The sequence below is a fragment of the Lissotriton helveticus genome, chromosome 1_1, assembly GCF_964261635.1.
Source record: "Lissotriton helveticus chromosome 1_1, aLisHel1.1, whole genome shotgun sequence".
NCBI classification, from domain to species: domain Eukaryota; kingdom Metazoa; phylum Chordata; class Amphibia; order Caudata; family Salamandridae; genus Lissotriton; species Lissotriton helveticus.
Window position 1 is genome coordinate 919,572,626 of NC_136057.1, and position 21,525 is coordinate 919,594,150.

A 21,525-nucleotide genomic window follows, 5' to 3' on the forward strand; every position below is an offset into this window, starting at 1 on the left:
TTTACACTAAGCTAACAGCATGGACTGGTTATTGTGCGACCATTTTTTGCTCACCGTGAGCGATCCAGCACTTACTTAGCAAATCCGTTCAAGGCAGGTGCGGAAACTAACGACACAATTTCTGCCGTGGCATCAGCACCATTAATAAAAAAAAACGGCAAATCAAAATAAAAACAATCTCGTAAGGTGAGACTGAAAATTGCTACATTTTTTTAAATAGACTAGAAGCTGTTACACACACGCAGCATGTCTACCAGCGTCAGATATAGAAAGATATTCACGGCGTGATGTTCACAGTTCGTTAATAACTCGAGAGAAGAGGCAACTTCTACTGTGATAAAAATAGATGCAACAGAGTGCCTGCTGTACGCAGAGCGCGCTCGTCACGTGCACGTCTTTACAGCGCCATCGCTTTCGCGGGCTTTTATTTCATTCCACTTCTCAGGCACGTGTTTGAAGTAAACAATGTCATTGGATAACGAACTGCTCAGCTGTGAGAAGGTTCGCACTCTAGTATACCTAGCTTTAACAGAGTCGGCTCACACAGGTAAACACTGTGGGGCGGGGGAGATGTGGGGTGGGGGTTGTGGAATTCCACATAGGAAGGGAATGTGAAAACAAAATGAATAAAACCACTTACCTTGCGCTCACTGAATCATCGAAGAGTGCAAGGTAAATGGTTTTATTTATTTATTTAGTTTTCACATTCTCGTCATATGTCGAATTCCACTACACACCACCCCGCACGCCCCACCTCACCACCCCACAGTGCTTACCTGTGCGAGCCGCCGCTGCTTTAACCATTTGGTATTTGACCTCACTGCTTGAGGTCTCCCACCCTGCCTGCAGGTTAGCACTTTGCAATCAGTACAGAAAGAAGGATATTTGTAACTGGGCGCTGTAACCCAACTCCCTACTTCCCACTCTAGAAAGGACCCGCTATTGTGTCTGGAGCTACAATAGTCAATAAAAAACCAAATAAACAAGCATTGGCATAGCCAATAGGCATATCCTTTGGGACCTTATAAGTGGTTAGCCAAAGCTTCTGGCTTTGCCAATGTTTTTAAGCTATGCTGTAGAGCAGTGTAGAATTTTGAAAAGTTATAATAAAAAAGTGTTATACACATTTTTTTAACTTTATATTTAACCAAGAAGACATTATGTTCAACTGAACGTCCCTATTAAAAAAAGAATTAACCTAAAAAATGTCTTCTAGTTTTTTTGTCCTTGCAATGCTGGCAACTTCTTCCTGCCTGTTTAATGCTTGTTTGTTATTGCTTTTTTATTGGGGGGGAAGGGGGGGGGGGCGGACAAAAAACAATGGAAGAGTAGAGGTTGGGAAATAGTACCTGAATTACTACATGAGCAGCGGACAGAATCTACAGATGCTAGATTCCAAGGGCAGACTGAGGTGGGGCTGAGTGATGCTGAGGTGGTAGTGTGCTGGTGCGAAGGTGAGGTTGAATGATGCTCAGGTGATGCTGTGGTTGTGCTGAGTGATGCTGTGGTGTGGAGTCATGCAGAGGTGGGGGTGCTGAACTGGTGCTCAGGTGCTGCTGCACTAGTACTAAGGAGGGGCTGATCAATGTTGAGTTAGTGCTGCGCTGAGGTGATGCTGAAGTGGTGCTGCGCTAATGCTGAAGTGGTGCTGAATTGCTGCTGAGGTGGGACTGCGCTGGAGGAGCTGTGCTGATACTGAGGTGGCGCTGCGCTGATGCTGAAGTGGTGCTGAATTGCTGATGAGATGGGGCTGCGCTGGAATAGCTGTGCTGATGCGAAGGTGGTGCTGTGCTGAGGCTGAGGTGGTGCTGCACTGATGCTGAAGTGGTGCTGAATTGCTGCTGAGGTGGGGCTGCATTGGAGGAGCTGTGCTGATGCTGAGGTGGCACTGAATTGCTGATGAGATGGGGCTGCGCTGGAAGAGCTGTGCTGATGCGGAGGTGGTGCTGTGCTGAGGCTGAGATGGTGCTGTGCTGATGCTGAGATGGTGCTGTGCTGATGCTGAGGTGGTGCTGCACTGATGCTGAAGTGATGCTGAATTGCTGCTGAGGTGGGGCTGCACTGGAGGAGCTGTGCTGATGCGGAGGTGGTGCTGAATTGCTGATGAGATGGGGCTGAGCTGGAGGAGCTGTGCTGATGCGGAGGTGGTGCTGTGCTGAGATGGCGCTGTGCTGATGTTGAGGTGGTGCTACACTGGTGGTGGTGCTGCTCTGATGCTGAGTAGGTGCTACATTGGTGGTGGTGCACTGATGAGGAGGCAATAGTACCTTGATGTTGAGATGGAGGCCTGTTGATGCTGAGGTGGTGCTGTGGTGATGTGGAGTGATGCTGAGTGATGCTGAGGTGGTAGTGCTGCACTAGGGCTCAGGTGGTCTTAAGTGATGCTGAGCTGGTGCTGTGCTGAGGTGATGCTGAATTGGTACTGTGTTGGTGCTGAATTGTTGCTGGGGTGAGGCTGCACTGGTGGTGGTGCACTGATGCAGAGTTGGTGCTGTGCTGTTGCTGAGATGGTGCTGTGCTGATGTTGAGGTGGTGCTCCACTGGTGCTGAGGTGGTACTGGGCTAGTGCAGTGCTGATGTTCAGGTGGCGCTGTGCTAATACTGTGTTGGTGCTGATGTTGAGTTGGTGTTGCAGTGGTGGTGGTGCACTGATGAGGAGGTGGTGCTGTGCTGATATGGTGCTGTGCTGAGGTGGTGCGGTGTTGATGCTGAGGTGGTGCTGAGTCATGCTGAGGTGGTGGTTCTGTGCTGGTGCTCAGGTGGTGCTGAGTGATGCCCAAGTTGGTGCTGTGCTGAGGTGATACTGTGCTGATGTTGAGGTGGTGCTGAGTCTCTGCTGAGGTAGGGCTGCGCTGGTGGTGGTGCACTGATGCGGTGATGGTGCTGTGCTGAGGCTTGACATGGTGCTGTGCTGATGTTGAGATGGAGCCGCTATGGTGCTGCCCTGGTGCTGAGGAGGTGGTGCTGTGCTGATGCTAAAATGTGCTGTTTTGATGCTGAGGTGGAGCTATGTTGGTGCTCAGGTGGTGCTGTGCTGATGCTGAGGTGATGCTGTGCGGGTGCTGCACTGGTACTGAGGTGGCGTTGAGTGATAGTGAGATGGTGCTTATGTGGTGCTGAGTGATGCTGAGGTGGTGCTGAGTTATGCTCTGGTGGTGCTCAGGTGATGCTGTGCTGGTGCTCAGGTGGTGCTGAATGATGCCGAATTGGTGCTGCAATGGTGCTGAGGTGATGCTGCACTAGTTTTAAGGTGGCACTGCACTAATGCTGAAGTAGTGCTACATTTAAAGTGAATTGTTCCTGAGATGGTGATGCGCTGGTGTTGAGGTGGCGCTGACCTGGCGGTGGTGTACTGATGCGGAAGTGGCAATGTGTTGATGCTGTGGTGGTGCTGTGATGGTGTTGCGTGATGCTGAGGAGTTGCTGAGGTGGTGCTGAGTGATGCTGTGGAGGCGCTGAGTGATGCTTTGGTGGTGTTGAGTGATGCTGCACTGATGCTGCACTGATGCTGAGGTAGTGCTGTGCTGGTAGTGAGATGATGCTGCATTGGTTCCGAGTTGATGCTGTGCTGGCACTGCGATGGAGCTGTGCTGGTGTTTTGGGGTGCTCAGGTGCTGCTGATTGATGCTCAGGTGATGCTGCTGTAATGGTGCTGAGTGATAGTGATTGGTGCTGAAGTGGTGCTGGGCTGATGCTGAGGTGGTGTTGCACTGTCTACTTGCAGGATATATTGTTAAGTAACCTCAGATTACATGCCGCGTTTGGAGAGCACAAGGTGGCACCCCTTCATATTGGTTTTATTTCACCAACAACTGAAACCTAAAAGCAAACATCAAAAGTTGAAAGCTCACAACTTACAGCTGCTTCCATTTTCCTAAGACGGAGCAATAACAGCATGTTTACCCCTTTAAATATTCCCAAATAATCACACTGTGAAAAGCACAATGTAATTAAGATGATCCAATTGTCTGCAGTCTTCTTAAATTACATGTCCATTAAGTAAGTATATTATAAATGTAAGGTTTGAAAATTTGAGCTAATGAAACCAAAAACGTTATAGGGTGAAAAACAACATAGCCTCTGGCTGAAAAAGTGCTCATGAAACCAAAGACAGTGGAAAACAAAATAATGACCTGCTTTGCAGCCCTCAGCTGACCACGCTGGGAAAGCCAAAACAAACACAGGCAAAACAAAAAGTAGTGCACCAAAACTAACTTATATGACCGACAGTGAAGTGATGCATGTAACTGGGCCAGTCTCCAGGGTGTCACAAAACAGCAAAAAGAGGGACAAATGTGAAATATTCATCAACGAAAACAAAGGAATTTTGAAAGGCAGATGGCGGAACGAATCGACGGATGGGTATGTTGAATGCCCATACAGTAGATACAGCATGTCTGGAAGAGAGAAAGCACATGCATTGCCTAGGCAAGACCTAAAAATCGCAGGGCAAATAAACTGTTATCTTTTTTATTCCAAACATATACATTGCCCACTTGTAGTATTTGAAGGATACAAGATCGTCAGGATTTCATGCACATGCCTTTTGGATCAAAGGTGACAACGAAGTTCTACTAATATTAAAGCTGGGGTGGAAGGCAATGAGGAAAAGCTTCCAAACTTTACTTTTAGCCAAATCACGTCAATTGACTTTTTAGGCAAAAGTACATTGCAAGAAGGTACTGTAGGCAATATGTAGAATGGTAAAATTATGCTGTTGCCTAGAATGCCAGAACAGACAAAGCACAACACATGACATGCAGTCAGTTGCCAGATATACTGCTGATAAGCTAGGCCAGTGAGCTGAGCACTTGCTACAGAGGTCTATTTGAAAACTGTGAGACATATATTTGAATTGAGCATGATAAAATAAGTGGCATTGAACTTGGTAAATAAAACATATATAATGGTGCTTCATTATCTGTGCTTTAGGCACAATGTATATATATTTCTATAGTACAAATCTAGCCAAAAGGCAGTGGATGGCTCTACATGGTCAATGACAAGCATAAAGTGAACAAATAATAGGAGAAGAAGCAGTTTGTGGATGGACCCTCGCACCAGACATAGTCTTCCTCACTGAGGCCTGGCTCAACACCACATCTGCCTCAGGCATTGCCATGATGATCCCCGACGGATATGAAATTACTCACCAAGACTGCATCAACAACCAGAGAAGAGGAACAGTCATCATCCACAAAGAGACCATACAGTGTACCACCACCACCGACATCACCAGCCACATGGGGCATCTCATCTTCAAGCTCCACACAGATGACAAGACAACCATCAGAGGCACCCTCGCATACAGACTCCCAGGCCCGCGCTCCAGCTACAACATAGCAGACTTCATGGTGCCCCTAGTCTTAGACTCCGAGGACTACATCTTCCTCAGTGACCTATATTTCCACATAGCTACCCCAATGACAAAAACACTGCACACCTTTTTCAGAGTATGAGCAGCCTCGGATTGACCCAGATCGTCCATGACCCTTCACACACTACAGGACACATGCTGGACCCAATTTTCACCTCCAGCAACTGCATCAAATACAGCCATGTCACAGAACTCACATGGACCAATCACTCCATCATCCACTTCGGCATCTCCAGCCCCCCCACCATGACCACCAAGACGAACAACACCCCCCACCTGAGGTGGAATACAATCTCAGAGACCAGCAAGGCAAACACCCTCAACACCTCCAACCCTGCTACCACCACCAACCTCAGACAGGGTGAGAAAAACTTAAATGCCTGGATCACCAATTGCACAGATAGCTTCGCCCACATCAAGAGCAACATCCTCTGAAAATCCTCTAAAAACGCCAGCTGGTACACCTAAAACTTAGAACAGCGAAACAAGACAACAAACAATTGGAGAGGAGATGGCACATCAGCAAGGACACATCCGACAGGGCAGCCTTCCAGACCACTCTCAACATCTACCAACGCCTGCTGAAGGAAAAAAAGACAACCATTGAGGCACGCATCAAAACCAGCACCAATCACCATCAAGGAACCTTTCACCATCGTTTTAAATCTCCAACCCGGCTGTCAGCGAAAACAACATCACCCCCTCACAGGAGCTGTGCGACAACCTCACCCACGTCTTCCACAACAAGAACGCAACAATATACAAAACCTTTGAACCCACACCTACAGACTCCCTCGACAGATACACTACTACTGTAACCAACACAAACTGTATACTGACCACATAGAACATCCTCTCCACCTAGGACACTACCTCCACCATGAAATCCAACCACTCGTGACATCCCACAGACCCATGCCTGCACCAGATCTTCAACCTCAGAAACGATAGGATCAGCCAGAAACTCACCACACTACTCAACTTCCCTATCACCACCGCAAAATTTCCCGATGACTGGAAACACGCCAAAGTCAGACCACTACTCCAAAAACCCTTTGCTGACCTCAGCACACTCAAAAACCACTGGCCAATCTCTCTGCTCCCATTCCCATCGAAGGTACTGGAAAAGATAATCAACAATCAACTCATTACATACCTGGAGCAGAACAAGCTACTTGACACCTACCAGTCCGGCATCCGCAGCAATCACAGCACTGAAAATGCCCTGATTGCAGCCACAGACGACATCCAAACCCTTTTCGACCAAGGCCAAATAGCAGCTTTGATCCTCCTCAATGTCTAGGCAGCCTTCAACATCATATCCCACCACACACTTTTGGAAAGACTCCACCAAATTGGATTCCATGGGGGAGTGCTCAGATGAATGTTATGTTATGTTATTTTATTTTGTAATGCGCACAGCTACCCAACAAGGGTTTCCCAGCACAAGCCATAGCAGAAGCTAGGAGAGAAGCGGAATTAGCAATGTAGGTTAAAAAACCAGGTTTCTAATTGTTTCCGAAAGACGGGAAACCGCTTCTCCCTCCTCATCGCATCAGGTAAGGAATTCTATAAGGTTGGCCCAAGAAGAGCAAAGGAGCGACCTCCCATTCTCGACAGTTTAAACCTCTGGATTTCAAACAGTTCTCCTGATGACGAACGAAGCAGGCGTCGGTGGTGGTACTCATGAACCAGATCTTGTAAATATTTGGGGGCAGAGTCGATCTTTATTCTGAACATATAGCATAAGGCTTTAAATTGTATGCGATGTTCTACCTTGAGCCAATGCAGTTCTCTTAGGGCATTTCCCATGTTGGACATTCTGGGAAGGCCGCAGAGCAATCTAGCAGCACAATTTTGCACCACCTGAAGCTTACGTAGTACCTCTCTGTTAGACCCCAGAAAGAGAATGTTACCGTAGTCCAGGCGAGATGTTATTAAAGCATGGACGACTGTTCTTTGGGTATTTACAGGGAGCATCCAGATAATTTTTTTTAGCCATTTTAAGATGGTAAAACAGGTGGCTGCTGTCTGAACTGCCTGTTGTTTCATTCACAATTTATTGTCAATGATAAAGCCTAGATTGGGTGCCTGAGAGGAAGGTGTGGGTAAAGGTCCCATTTCAGCTGGCCAATGTTGGGGGCCCCAGCGTTCATACTCTTTCCCAAAAATGAGTACTTCCGTCTTTTACCCGTTAGGCTTGAGCAAATTTAATTGCATCCAAGCTGTAATCCTGCGCAAGCCTAGTTGCAAATTAGAAGGGTCCTGTTTCCCCCCTGCTGATAATGAAAAGATGATTTGTGTATCATCAGCATAGGAAAACAATGCAAGCCCTGCCGCTTCCGCAATAATTGCTAATGGTTGCACATAAAAATTGAAAAACAACGGGCTCAAAATAGAGCCCTGTGGCACACCATACGGGAAGGAATAAGACTTAGACGAGGCCCTTGTGGAGTACACCTGGAATGTTCGTTCCGCTAGAAAGGAAGACACCCAACCAAGAGCCGTCCCAGCAATACCCAGTGCCTGTAAAGATTCAAGTAATACGGTATGAGAAACCGTATCAAAGGCGGCACTTAAATCGAATAAAATAAGGGCAACTGTGTCGCCAGCGTCCAAGCACTGGCGTAACATCTCAGTAACGCCCAGCAAAGTGGTCTACGTGGAGAACCCTGCTCTAAATCCTGATTGCGAGTTGTGCAGAAATTGAGACGCTTCCATTAACGTGCTTCTCCAAGACCTTCGAGAAAGTCGGGAGCAGGGAAATGGGTCTAAAATTGGATGGCATGGTCGGGTCTGCATTAGACTTTTTCAACAGAGGTAAGACCATTGCGTGTTTCCAGACTGTGGGCATCTGTGCTTCTCAAAGAAAAGCATTTAGTAGCCCCATCACTACTTCAAGGGCAGGTTGTTCCATCTGAAGAAGCTATGGCTGGAAGCAGATCACAAGGAGAACCCGATTTAATACTAGTTAAAAATTTTAATAGGGAACCCATATCCAAAGGATCCCACTGCTCCAGTTTTAACCGCGGGACTTCTGAACCAGAATACATCCGGGCAGTGTTCTGGAAGGGTGGGGTTGACACATGAATTCCCCCTAGTTTCTGATAAATTTGCTCAACTTTGTTTATGAAGAGCTCGGCTAGGAAATCACATTGAAGTGCATCAAGAACAGGCGAACTGGGTTCAGTCCCAGCACCTGCCAGCTTTTTAACCATAGAAAACAGAGTCCGCAAGCAATTTTTTCCCCCCGAGATGGACAATGAAACATATTCAGCACATGCCTTTTTACACAATGCATGATATTTTTCAGTGCTGCCTTGTAAATCTGTTTGGCCTCTGGAGCATAGTTCCTTCTCCACCTTCTTTCCATCGCTTTACACTTTCTTTTTTCGATTTTTAACTGCTCCGTAAACCATGGGGCAGGGGGGCGATGGTCATTAAATTTTTTAGCCGACAATGGCAGGCACGCATTGGCCGCAGAAGAGCCAATCCAATTATAAATAGTATCCAAAGAGGCAACAGAAATGGATTCCTGTGCAGGGGCATTATTTAACAAAATTTGATTACATTTAGCAATATCCAATTTTTACCAATTTCTAGACCGACCAGGTAATTCAGGAAGCAGAGGTGGCAGGGTGGACTGACTACTATATTGGAATTTAACTGCATAGTGGTCTGACCAACTCAGTGGTAATGCAAGCGAACATTTAATGCCAGGCAGATTAGAAAAAATAGGCTCCATCAAGTGACACGCTCTGTGCGTGAGCCCATCATTGCAAAGAGAAAGGTTCAATACAGAAAGGTGCACAATGAGCGCCGTGCTTGCTGGGCACTCAATGTTTTCTAAATGAAGATTTAAATCTCCTAAAACGGTAAAATTGGCTAGCTTAAGTAGCCAAGGAGCCAACCGGTCTGACAGCTGGGGCACTCAGGCACAAGCAGGTCCTGGGGGACGATAAATCAAGGCCCCGGATAGGGTGAGTTGGGGCGAAAGCATAAGTTTAAACAAGGCTGCTTCACACTCCTGTAGAGGAAAATCCTCAAACTTGCATGAATAGTTCTTGTTATAAATAATCGCAATTCCACTACCCTTCCTAGGAGTTCTGTCTCTCCTTATTATTGAGTAATTATCAGGGAGGGCGCCTGCCACATCCGGACCTGAACTGTCATTCAACCACGTTTCCGTTAGAAAGATTGCATCAGGACCTTTACTATGTAACAGATTAAACACATCCTCCCAGTGTTTTGGTAGGGAGCGGCAGTTAATGCTCCAAAAATTATACGTTTTGTTCCGCGTGCGGTATGTGTTACTCAAGCTGGGATTATTAAAGCCAAAACTGCAACCACTGCACCGAGAGTAGGCCGCTAATGGACATAATAGTTTACAATCCTCACCCTTCCTTCCCTGCAAGCTGAGCAAGTAATCTGCCGAGTAATGTAGGTTTGAAATAGGGAGGGGAGAAAATTGGGCATGAGTCCTGGCCCCTGGTCCCGGTAGGTCTCGGACGGTCGCAGACAGTCTTGCCTTTGTCGCGGCTTCGTCGCGACAAAGGCGCGACCGCTGCGCGAAACCGCTGCGCGTCAGGACCATGGCTCTTAAATAGGAACAGTGCCGGTGATTATTTTAAAAGATATGAGCAGCAAAACAATTACTAGCGATTCACAATCCCCCCAGAAGCTATTTTAATTCCCAATTACAAATTCGAGTCGATCAGCGAGCTTCAGTTAAGCAGCTCACCCGACCAAACCAAGCCCCTTAAGTAGGAACAGGGCCGGTGATCGTGCAAACACTAGAACGCTGACCTCCGTCAGCGCGTGGCAATTCCAAGATGGCTGCCCGGGACTAAAAAAGAGTCCACCAAGAGCCCCAAACTCCATAATACAAGCCCCAGGTGAGGTACAGTTTAATGGCGATAATGGTTTGCTCCACAAAATAAAAACAGTGTTAAAAAACTACTGAAATTGGTTGATGTGCAAAAAATTATTTTAAAAGATATGAGCAGCAAAACAATTACTAGTGGTTCACAATCCCCCCAGAAGCTATTTTAATTCCCAATTACAAATTCGAGTCGATCAGCGAGCTTCAGTTAAGCAGCTCACCCGACCAAACCAAGCCCCTTAAGTAGGAACAGGGCCGGTGATCGTGCAAACACTAGAACGCTGACCTCCGCCAGCGCGCGGCAATTCCAAGATGGCTGCCCAGGACTAAAAACGAGTCCCCCAAGAGCTCAAAACGCCGTAATACAAGCCCCAGGTCAGGTACAGTTTAATGGTGATAAAGGTTTGCTCCACAAAATAAAAACAGTGTTAAAAAAACTACTGAAATTGGTTGATGTGCAAAAAAATATTTTAAAAGATATGAGCAGGAAAACAATTACTAGCGATTCACAATCCCCCCCAGAAGCTATTTTAATTCCCAATTACAAATTCAAGTCGATCAGCGAGCTTCAGTTAAGCAGCTCACCCGACCAAACCAAGCCCCTTAAGTAGGAACAGGGCCGGTGATCGTGAACTCCTGGTGGCCATCAAACCTAGGACCCGCACTCACTCCCTCCAACCATGCCAGAAAACTCAAAATAGTCATTGACAACAACCTCACCATGAAATCACACATTAACGCCATCTCGTCCGCCTGCTTCCTCACTCTGCGCATGATAAGTACGGTCTTCAAGTGGCTACCCCTAAACATGAGACGCACCGTGACATAAGCCCTCATCACCAGCCGACTGGATTATGGCAATGCCCTCTATGTAGGAATTACCACAAGCCTTCTACAGAGACTTCAGACATACAGAACACCACAGCCAGACTCATCCACAGCCTTTTCCCGACAAACCCACATGGCACCCCACCTCAGGAAACTCCACTGGCTCAAGCTGCTGACCCACGTACACAAGGCTCTACACAAGCAAGGACCCACCTACATTAACCACTGTCTGAACTTCCAACAACCATCTAGAAGACTACGCTCCACCTCCCTTTCAGTTGCCCATACTCCCGACATCGACCGAAGCAGAAATGGAGACGCTCCTTCTACCACAATGCAGCTGAGACCTGGACCAGCCTCCCCACGCATCTCCGGACCATCACTTCACTTCTGGAATTCTGAATGGCCCTCAACACTTGGTTTGAATATGCTCCGGGGCCTTCAAGTGCCTAGTTAGCCTATCGGGTCATTAGCCGCGCTTTATAAATCCTGATTCCAGTGGTTAATTTGTAACAAAATAAGTGCTGGGTCTCTCGTCTGGAGGCAGCATGCACCAGCCCATTTCTCCTGTTAGCGCCGCCTAAAACAGAATCAACTGCTAACCAAGAAAGTGGGGAGAGGATGTGGTGTAATGGCCAGAGCTGCATACTTCGGAGCTGAGGAACCTGGTTCGAGTCTTGGTGTGGCTCAACATCATTTGATTCTGGGCAAATCACTTAATCTCCCTGTAAATTAAGGTGTCCTTAACTTGTGCTCATGAAAAGCGTAGTGTTGATGATTAAGTGCCGGTGCTGAGCACCGGAAGCCACTGGCTCAAATTTAGCGCTGCCTGATTGTTTGATGGTTAATGCGCTGTAATGTAGTGTTCTTTAAAGAGGTGAGTCTTCAACTCTATCATAAATTGTAAACCCGTTGAGGTGGTCCTGATACAAGCTACCACTGAGAGCATAGTACAGAAAGGGTTGACTTGCCCAGTCTGCAGAGTCATAGTAGGACAGGACCCATGACAACAGTGGTTAATGGCCTCTACCCCCCTTGTTGTTGCCCAGTAGCCCCTACCTGCCCCATGGCATCCTAATTGGAGTCTGACAGTGTGAAGTATGTTCTCAGTTTAGTGGGGATTTTACTGCACGGCCCGTCTCCTTTGGAGTAAGGGAAGTCATCATAGGGGTGTCACTGTCAGAAGGAAAAGCCTCCTTGAAGAAGCCTGGATTCATTTTATTTTCTTGAAGGAAGTCGGATGATGTTGGTTCCTAAGATCTAGGTGCAACCAGTTGATGTGCACCCCTCATCGGAACGGATTTGCCTGATTAGAATTGACTCTGACCTCTGTCTGGTTTACATAGCTGGACCTCAGAAGATAGTTAGGTGCACAGTTTGAAAAGCGAGTCAGTAAGGATTTTGGGACAGGTCTCTCCCTGTACTTTGATAATGGTGCAGAGAAGTTTGTACTTAATTTTCTGCAGCAAAAGGAGGCAGTGCGAGGCTTGGAGGAGCGCAGTACTGTAATATTGTATATATATTATGCATATGGACTTGAACTGTAAATGAACTATGATTGTAACTGGGTTACAGAAGGAAATGACTAATATTAACACCTAGCAGCAATATATACTATATATATATATATATATATATATATATATATATATATATATATATATATATATATATATATATATATATATATATATATATATATATATACATATTTATGGAGAGAACGCATAACTGGCAACTGGGTTATGTGGTCCAATATTGTCATCTAGGCGGTCTGGGAAATCTTAAACTAAGAGAGATTAGATATTAATTTTTCTTCAAAGTGATTTTCTTCAAAGTGCAGCCCATACGAGGCACTGATTGGTTTAGAAAGTTTAGGATTTGTTTATCGTTCGTGAATAAATTGTTGATAAAACAATAGAAGATGGTGAGGGTCATTAATGAGCCCGTGGCTGCAACACTTACTGCATAATTATTGATTTATTTCATTTGCCACATAATTTCACAATAAATGTAATTTTAAATACAAATTGATTAAAATAATACTGTCAGCGAATGTGCTACAAAATTAGAATTTCATGCCAATAATTTTGACAATCTTGCTGCCTAATTCAAATACCCTGGCAATGGAAAAGCTCGGCCGAGTAGTTTGGGGCTGTCTTTAACATGGCCAACCCTGTATTTCTCGGGGACTGTGAAATATTTTCCACATTTGACGGTTCCCTGTGAAATATGGGTTTTTATACCACTCCTTTTGTGCAATAAAACACACAAACATGTAAAATATTATGCATAATTATATATCCTTGTTACCATCATTATAAATAGGCTTCAATGCTACAGGAGCTCTCCCAAAGCCAGTCGCCATTCCAATCTTTATAGCAAAGTTATCTCATGAACATATCAACATCAGAATACAACTAAATACAAATGGGGTGCTGGTTAATTTTCATATTACCTACTCATGATATAACACAATGTTATTTTCCAGATGTAAGTCTATGACAGCTGACATACAACAGTTAAGACCCATTAATATATAACATGTAAATATAGGGGTTGTTGTATGCTGCTTGTGTGCGTGCCAGCACGCAAGCTTCTAGAATGTAGAATCTTCCAACTATGTTCTGAGTCAGTTGGAGCTGGACTGTCCCTGTGGGCAGTTGTGGTTGTTAAGCTGTTCTACCTGAAATAAACCTACTTACTGAAGACTACATCTGGTGTGGACCTCCCTATGTTTTACAACATACTGGCGACGTTGGGAGCAACCCTTGAAGATTAACGAGTCTTAGGTTTGGAAAAGAACAGCGTTCACGGGTGTTCCAGCAAGAAGTAAGATCTTATTTCATATGTTTTGGATGAATGCGCACTGATAGCGCCAGCGGCGGGGTATAGAAAGCAGATTTGTGCCTTGATAGCACCTGCGGCAGTGTAAATCCCCATAAAATTTAAAAACAAAACGGGCGCAAACGTCCTCCGTGTCCGTTTTCAGCGGCGGTTCACTGTCAGTGCATTTGATGGCACCCGCGGCTGTTATTTAATTGTATAACCGAGCGGAAAAGGTTATTTTAATTACACGGGAGGTGAACTGTGAAAGGAAACTAAAACGTTGTGGTATCTCGAGGCTACTCACTTGGAAAGCTCGAGCGTCCGCAATTTCCACTGTGCTAAGAATGTTGGAGTCCACCATTCTTTCTCTGCTGCACAGACGTCAGAGTCAGCTCTCCGCATAATCGTCATTGCCACAGTGCATTCTGGGTGCGACGCTTGTTCCTTTTTCGGCCATCTTGGTTTGGGAGAGTTCGAGGAGCTTTATGAGCAGCTTATAATTATTTTATCAAAACGTGTTTTTGACCTTTCCAACAATCTCGAAATAAACTACGGTCCAGAGCCAAATAAGATCGAAAAATCCCCCAAAAAAAAAAGAAAACAATATATATTTTTTTTGTTTTTTTTGTTTTTGTCTGTTTTGTCTAAAAGAAAACTCCAGCAGTCATGGCAAATATTATGGTTCCACCACATTTTTTACCAGTGGCAGGAGAACCTAAAATGGATTGGGATTTGTGGTATCCCATGTTTCTGGCATATGTCAGTGTTTTAGAGGAGGAAGGGTGTTCGGCCAAAAGGAAATTAGATCTGTTACGTTTGTCTTTAGGTGGCCAAGGGCTAAAGGAGTTATCAGATTTGCCTCCCTTGGAAGACTCTAGCTCTGAAACAGACGTTTTTGAAATAGCTGTGAAGCAACTTACCATTAGGTTTGGGAAAAAAGTGAACACCGTAATGGAACGTTTTAAATTTTACTCGAGAGCGCAGAAGGAAAACGAATCCATTGAGAACTATATATCTGCATTGCGTGCTCTGGCTGGTTCCTGTGCTTTCGACACAATAAATTATGAACAGGTGCTTAGGGACCAGATCATGATGAAGACTAAGAGCAAGAAGATACAGGAAAGATTGTGGTTAGGAACGGAAACTTCACTTAAAGCCGTAGTCAACATAGCCAAAGGGATCGAACAGTCAGAAAAGTTTGTGTCTGAAATAAGAAGTCAGAGTCAAGGCATCTCAGTCAAGATCCAAGAATCTGTACCTGAAGTTTCTGTTGTCAGAGGTCAAGCATTTCAAAAGAAACCTGTGGTTTCCAATTTTAAAAGAGAAGGTTTCATGAGAGAAAACAGGTTTAATGAAGGTTTCACGAAAGAAAACAGGTTCAATAATAGGCGCTCATTCGTTATCTGTTATAGATGTGGAAGCTTTGAACATGTAGGGAATTTTAAAAGTTGCCCTGCTTTGAATAAGATCTGTGTAAAATGTAAAAAGACTGGTCACTTTGGGAAAATGTGCCGTTCACCCCAAAAAGTTAATTGTATTTCTGTAGATGAAGAGGACTTGGATGCAGAATTTAGTGAGTTCAACTGTATTTCCTGTATATCCTCTGACGAATGCAAGAGTTTCCCTTCTGCTCTATTTTACATTGATGGTAGAGAGGTTTCTATGTTAGTAGATTCCTGTGCCTGGTATTCCATTATTGGGAAAGATGTGTTTGAAGAATTGTGGCCTAATAGAGAATTCACATGTCCCGATATTAAACCTGGCAGTTATTCTGGCCACAAGATCGAATTAATTGGTTTCTTTTGGGCAAAGGTTGAATTTAAAGACAGGTTCACTCAAGCTAAAATATACATTGCTAACAAAGGGGAGTCACTTTTAGGCTGGCCCCATCAGAAAGAAATGGGCATTAAGTTGGATCCCAATGCCTCACCCCCTGTATATATTGACCCAAGTATTCCATGGCCTGTTTGCATGGTAGCCCCGAGTGACAATGAATTTGTAGTTAGCATCAAGAAGGAATTTCCAAAAGTATTTAATGAAAAACTAGGCGAATATGCCCAATTTAAACATAAGATCATCCTTAAGGACAATGCGGTACCTGTAAGGCATAGGGTTAGGAACGTACCTTTGGCCTATCGTAGCAAAATGAAAGGGATTCTTGATGATTTAGTTAAATCCAACATCATTGAACCTATTGAGTCTTCTCCTTGGGTTTCCCCCATTGTTTTGTCATTAAAGGCCAATGGCGAGCTTCACTTATGTGTGGACCTTCGAAGCCTTAATAAAGAGATATGGTCTGACATGCATCCCTTACCCAAAATCAATGAGCTTATTTCCACCCTCTCGGGTGCAAGCGTATTTTCTACATTAGATCTTGCTAGCGCATATCACCAGGTTGTCTTGCATGAGGATTCTAGGAATCTTACAGCTTTTGTTACTCCTGAGGGTATGTTTCGCTATTTACGGATGCCTTTCGGCCTTGCTAGTGCCGCATCAGTGTTTCAGCGTTTAATGAAGGAAGTGTTGGATGGATGTGATGGGGCTATTGCATTCCAGGACGACATCTTGGTTTTTGGTAGTGATGTTCTGGAACATGATAAGAACCTCAAAGCTGTTTTGGGGGGGATACAATCAAAAGGTTTGACCCTCAAGTTTGCTAAGTGCAAATTCAGACAGGAGAAGGTAGATTATTTGGGACATGAGATTTCCAAGGAAGGGATAAAACCTAAATTCGATCATATTTCCAGTATCTCAAAAGCCCCTCCACCTACCAATAAGGATCAATTGTATTCTTTTCTTGGTCTGACTGAATACTTTAGCAAATTTGTAAAGAACTATGCTTTCAAAGTGGCTTCACTTCGACTGTTACTTAAAAAAAGTGAGAAATTTGTGTGGGGAAGTGAACAGCAACTGCAATTTGATGTGTTAAAAAACGAAATTTGTTCTGCTCCTTTCCTGAAACCATTTGTTGTGGGTCAAGAGTGTATTGTTTCAGTTGATGCATGTAATACTGGGCTGGGTGCAGTTCTGATGCAGAAAGGTATGGGTGAAGAAAGTATTGTTTCTTATGCTTCAAGGACATTGAAAGGTGCTGAATGTAACTATTCAACAATTGAAAAAGAGTTATTAGCGTGTACCTGGGCAGCCCAGCATTTCCGACAATTTTTGTGGGGTACAAAATTTGTGCTTAGGACCGACCACAAGCCACTAGTGAGTATGTTGGCTGCGGGTGGTGGAAGGATTCTAACAGCCCGTTTGGCCAGATTGGCGGCCAAACTACAGGAGTATCGATGCACTGTGGAATATATTCCCGGTAGACTCAACGTGCATGCTGACTGCATGTCAAGGTTAGCTTTACCCCATCATGAAGTTGTACACTCTGATGAGTGTGACGTAGCTTACACCATGAAAGACATTAATGTGGATGATTCAGAGGTCATCAGTGAAAATCTTTGGGAGAAAGCTATGTCAGAAGATAATACCTTGGGTTTGGTCAATACTTATCTTAAATGTGGTTGGCCTGAAGAAAGGAAGTTGTCAGGCGATTTGAGTTCGTTCTTTAAGGTTAAGGATGAGCTCATGTGTTTTAATAACATTATCACCAGGGGTGACAAAATCATTCCTCCTTTGTCAGTCAGGGAAAAATTAATTAAGATTGCTCACGAGGGTCACATGGGCATGTCCACCACCAAGAGGAGGTTAAGGGAGTACTATTGGTGGCCTTCTTTAGATGCCTTTGTGGATAGATGGGTCAGGAATTGCGTATCTTGTTCCAATAGTGACAAAAGTGTTAAACCTCTGTCCTCCTCGATCAACCCCATTGAGTATGCGGAAGGACCTTGGAGAAGGTTAGGTATTGATATCATTGGTCCTTTAAATTTACCTGGCAGCAAGGAGGTCTACGGGTTAGTTTTAATTGACTATTTCTCGAAATGGCCAGAGGTCAAAATTGTGGAAAGGATCACCTCCAGGCAGGTCATTGATTTCCTTAACAGTGTTTTTAGTCGGGAGGGCCTTCCCTCTGAGGTTATTTCAGATAATGGGACGCAGTTTACCAGCAGTGAGATTGAAACATTTTTTAAAGATCATGGCATATCTCACAAGAGGGTTTCCAATTATAATCCTCAAGCCAATGGCCAGACCGAGCGCTTTAATAGAGTGGTCAAGGAATCCATTCAGTTAGCGGTCAGGAATGATTTGAATTGGAGAAGAGCATTAAGTGCCACCTTGCTTACATATCGCACGTCACCTAATTCGGTGACGGGATGTTCCCCTTTTGAATTATTAAGAGGTCGCAAACCTGGCTCTAAGTTGTTACCTTGGTGGTTGAAATCCAATGGTCCCATCGTGTCTGCCTTCAATGCCAAGGAAATGGGTGAACGGGTTAAGATTTATCAAGAAAAAATGGGCAAATGTTCTATGGAAAACGTTTCACGCCACAAGGTCAAAGTTGGCGATCTCGTGCGTGTGAAATTTGGGAGTTCATCTGCCAGGAATTGGGCTAAGTGGTCAAATCCTGTTAGAGTGGTTGAAGTATTTAGTAAGGCTGTACGTGTTGAAGGGGGGAAAATTTGGAATTTCAGACGTGTTTCTGTTGTTAGATCTGACAAATCGTTTATGAATCCTAGGAAATGTTTTTCTCACTCTTATGCTGGGGACAATGAACAATTGTTTTTGGATGATTTCACTACTGTGCAAAATTCACAGGTGTCCCTGCCTATTAATTCTGATGTACCTGTTGTTACCACCCTTGGCCCGCAGGAGATTTTCAATGACTCTGATGGTTTGGTTGATGTCGTTGAAGTAGGTCCTGTGGCTCAAGATGAGTCTGTGCAAAGAGCTGCAGACGTGATACTCAGAAGGAGTGTACGTGCTTCGCGTCCACCTGCCAAAATGAAAGATTATGTTTGTTTTTAGTTTTTTTTGTTTGTGTGTTTGGGGGGGGAGGTGTGTTGTATGCTGCCTGTGTGCGTGCCAGCACGCAAGCTTCTAGAATGTAGAATCTTCCAACTATGTTCTGAGTCAGTTGGAGCTGGACTGTCCCTGTGGGCAGTTGTGGTTGTTAAGCTGTTCTACCTGAAATAAACCTACTTACTGAAGACTACATCTGGTGTGGACCTCCCTATGTTTTACAACAGGGGTTAACAATGATATTGCACGCAGTAGTTGTGTGGATGTAAAATAATCTCACCCCGCATTCTTGATTGTAACATTTTGACGACGATTCTGTGATGAAGGTAATTTATTCTACGCCTCTTAAAGATGCATGTTATGTACAGCTCCGCTGGCTGTTAAAACATTAACCAGTCGCCACTCGAAGCGCAAACAAACAAAAAATAGGTTGAAAAAGCTTTGCAGAAGACTTTAAACCCCAGTCAAAACAGATAGCGAATTTCTGCTGCTATCCGTTCCATTACCTAGCATATTTTAGGCTGTATCACTCTTAAAAACTAATGCGCGTTTTAAAATGCCAACCATTCGACTGTGACCTTTATAAGGAGATTCAGGATTGCGTATCTCACTGTGGAGTCCAGAAGTTCTGAAACACCATGTTCAAGCAGAGTGCGCCGCCACCGGCTACTGCGGGAGACATGGAGCTGCGGGCCATTAAAGAGGTGCTCCCGCTGGGCGCGCGGGCTGGGAGGGGAGCGCTGAGTGTCACGCCACGCGGGGAGTAAGAGAGGGGGCGTGCGTGGAGGGAGCGCAGTACGTCACACTGTGTGAAGCTTTTTCAAGTCATCTGGGGCCGCATGCATCAAGCAATTTTGCGTTCGCAAACAGGCCGATTCTGTGAATTTGCACATTGACGAATGTGCAAAAAAGGCTTTTCCAATGTAGCCAACCCTATTTTGCAATTCGGTAACCTGTTACTGAGTCGCAAAATGGGCTAGCGATTCGCTATTTGGAAGGGGCGTATTTAGGGTGTCCCTTACAAATACTGAATAGCAACGGTATGTATGAATGTTTTGTGACCGTGAATGCAATCGCAAAACATTTGCAATCGACCACCCATTCGCAAATGAAAAGAGGTCCCCAAGGAACCCCTTCCCCTTTGGGAAAGAGGGCGAAAATGTTTTTTAAGATCAGGCAGTGGTCCCACGAGGACCCCTGCCTGCTCTTAAAAAATGAAAAGAAAACATTTAATTTTTCTTTTTCTAAACGCAATCCGATTTTCTTTAAGGAAAACACGCTGCATTTAAAAAAAAGATTGTTTTTTTGAAAAGCAATCACGGATATGGTGGTCTGCTGACCCCAGCAGGCCACCATCCTCGTGATTTTAGTGATTCCTAAGGGTTTGATAATTGCGACCTCCCTCATTATTATTAATGAAGTAGGTTGATTTGCGACCACCTACAAATCGCTAATTGAAACTCTTGGAATTTCACACATTTGGAATTGCGATTGCCTAATTGTGATTCGCTGAAAATCGCAATTAGGTGATCGCTATTCCAAATGTTGATACATGTGGCCCTTGGTGTTAGTCCTGTTTCTAAGCGCTGCAACCATTGTCTGTTATAGGCCAAATAATCCTGCGTACTGCATACAGTTGGACTTATGGACAGCATTTTCTTTTTTTGTCAACAGAAGTTATGTCCCCCTTACAGTCAGCACCATCGGGATGGAGTGCACCTTTTGGATTACCCCCCACTCACAATGATTGGCTCTGGGCTTTAGTCACAGTTTGGCGTAGCAGGACACTTGACTAAAAAGAGGCGGATGTCCAGTCTGCCATGTTATGGGTGCATTGACGTCAATGGTGCTCTGAATATGATGGAAAGACTATCGGGCACTTTTTGGGAGATACCCTGCACCTGCCCAACCATAAATAAGACGCTCTGATCCGTGGAGCACATTTTGTAATAAGGCGTCTTAGGATCAAGTGAAGGTTAGCCGATGAAAGCATTATATGCCTTGTTCTATTACCCCCTTTGCTAAATGACATTCCCACCATTGTTTTTTTAAACAACATTTTACTATTTTTCTAAACTACAATTTGCATACTACCTTTACATAACAGTTGGTTTGCATGATGGGGTCATCAGTAACATTTATACAAACGTAACTGTATGCGTCTGGCTGTAACAATAAAGCACTTTTGAAAATGATATTTCAAGCCTCTAACATAACCCTCAATGAGGTGTGAAAAGTATTGCACCGTCTGGTTCAATCCTCAGTAGGGCTACCAGTATTGCCATATTTTGGTCCATTTACTTCGGAAGCTTCTACCTTCCAGTGGCGGCCAGCACAAGTAAGAGTGGAGAGTGGGGTGTGGTAGGGCAGGGCGGGTGGGGGTTGGATATGTCGACATACGACGGGAGAAGTAATATTAAATTAATACAATAAAACCAATTACTCAGCGATGCGGGGAGCAAAAAGTACTTTTAATTTAAAAAAAAACATTTTTCCTTCTCCCGTCATATGTTGACTTACCCAACCCCCCGCTCTACCGCTCTTACCTGTGCTGGCCGCCACTGCAACCTTCAAATATCTGTCGCTCAGCCAACATACAACAGTCCACATCTTCTTTCCACCCACTCAAGTGTGGTGGGGAAGGTGACCCCATTTGCAGGCAATATTCATTTTGGCAGTCATCAACCCCAAGCCATTG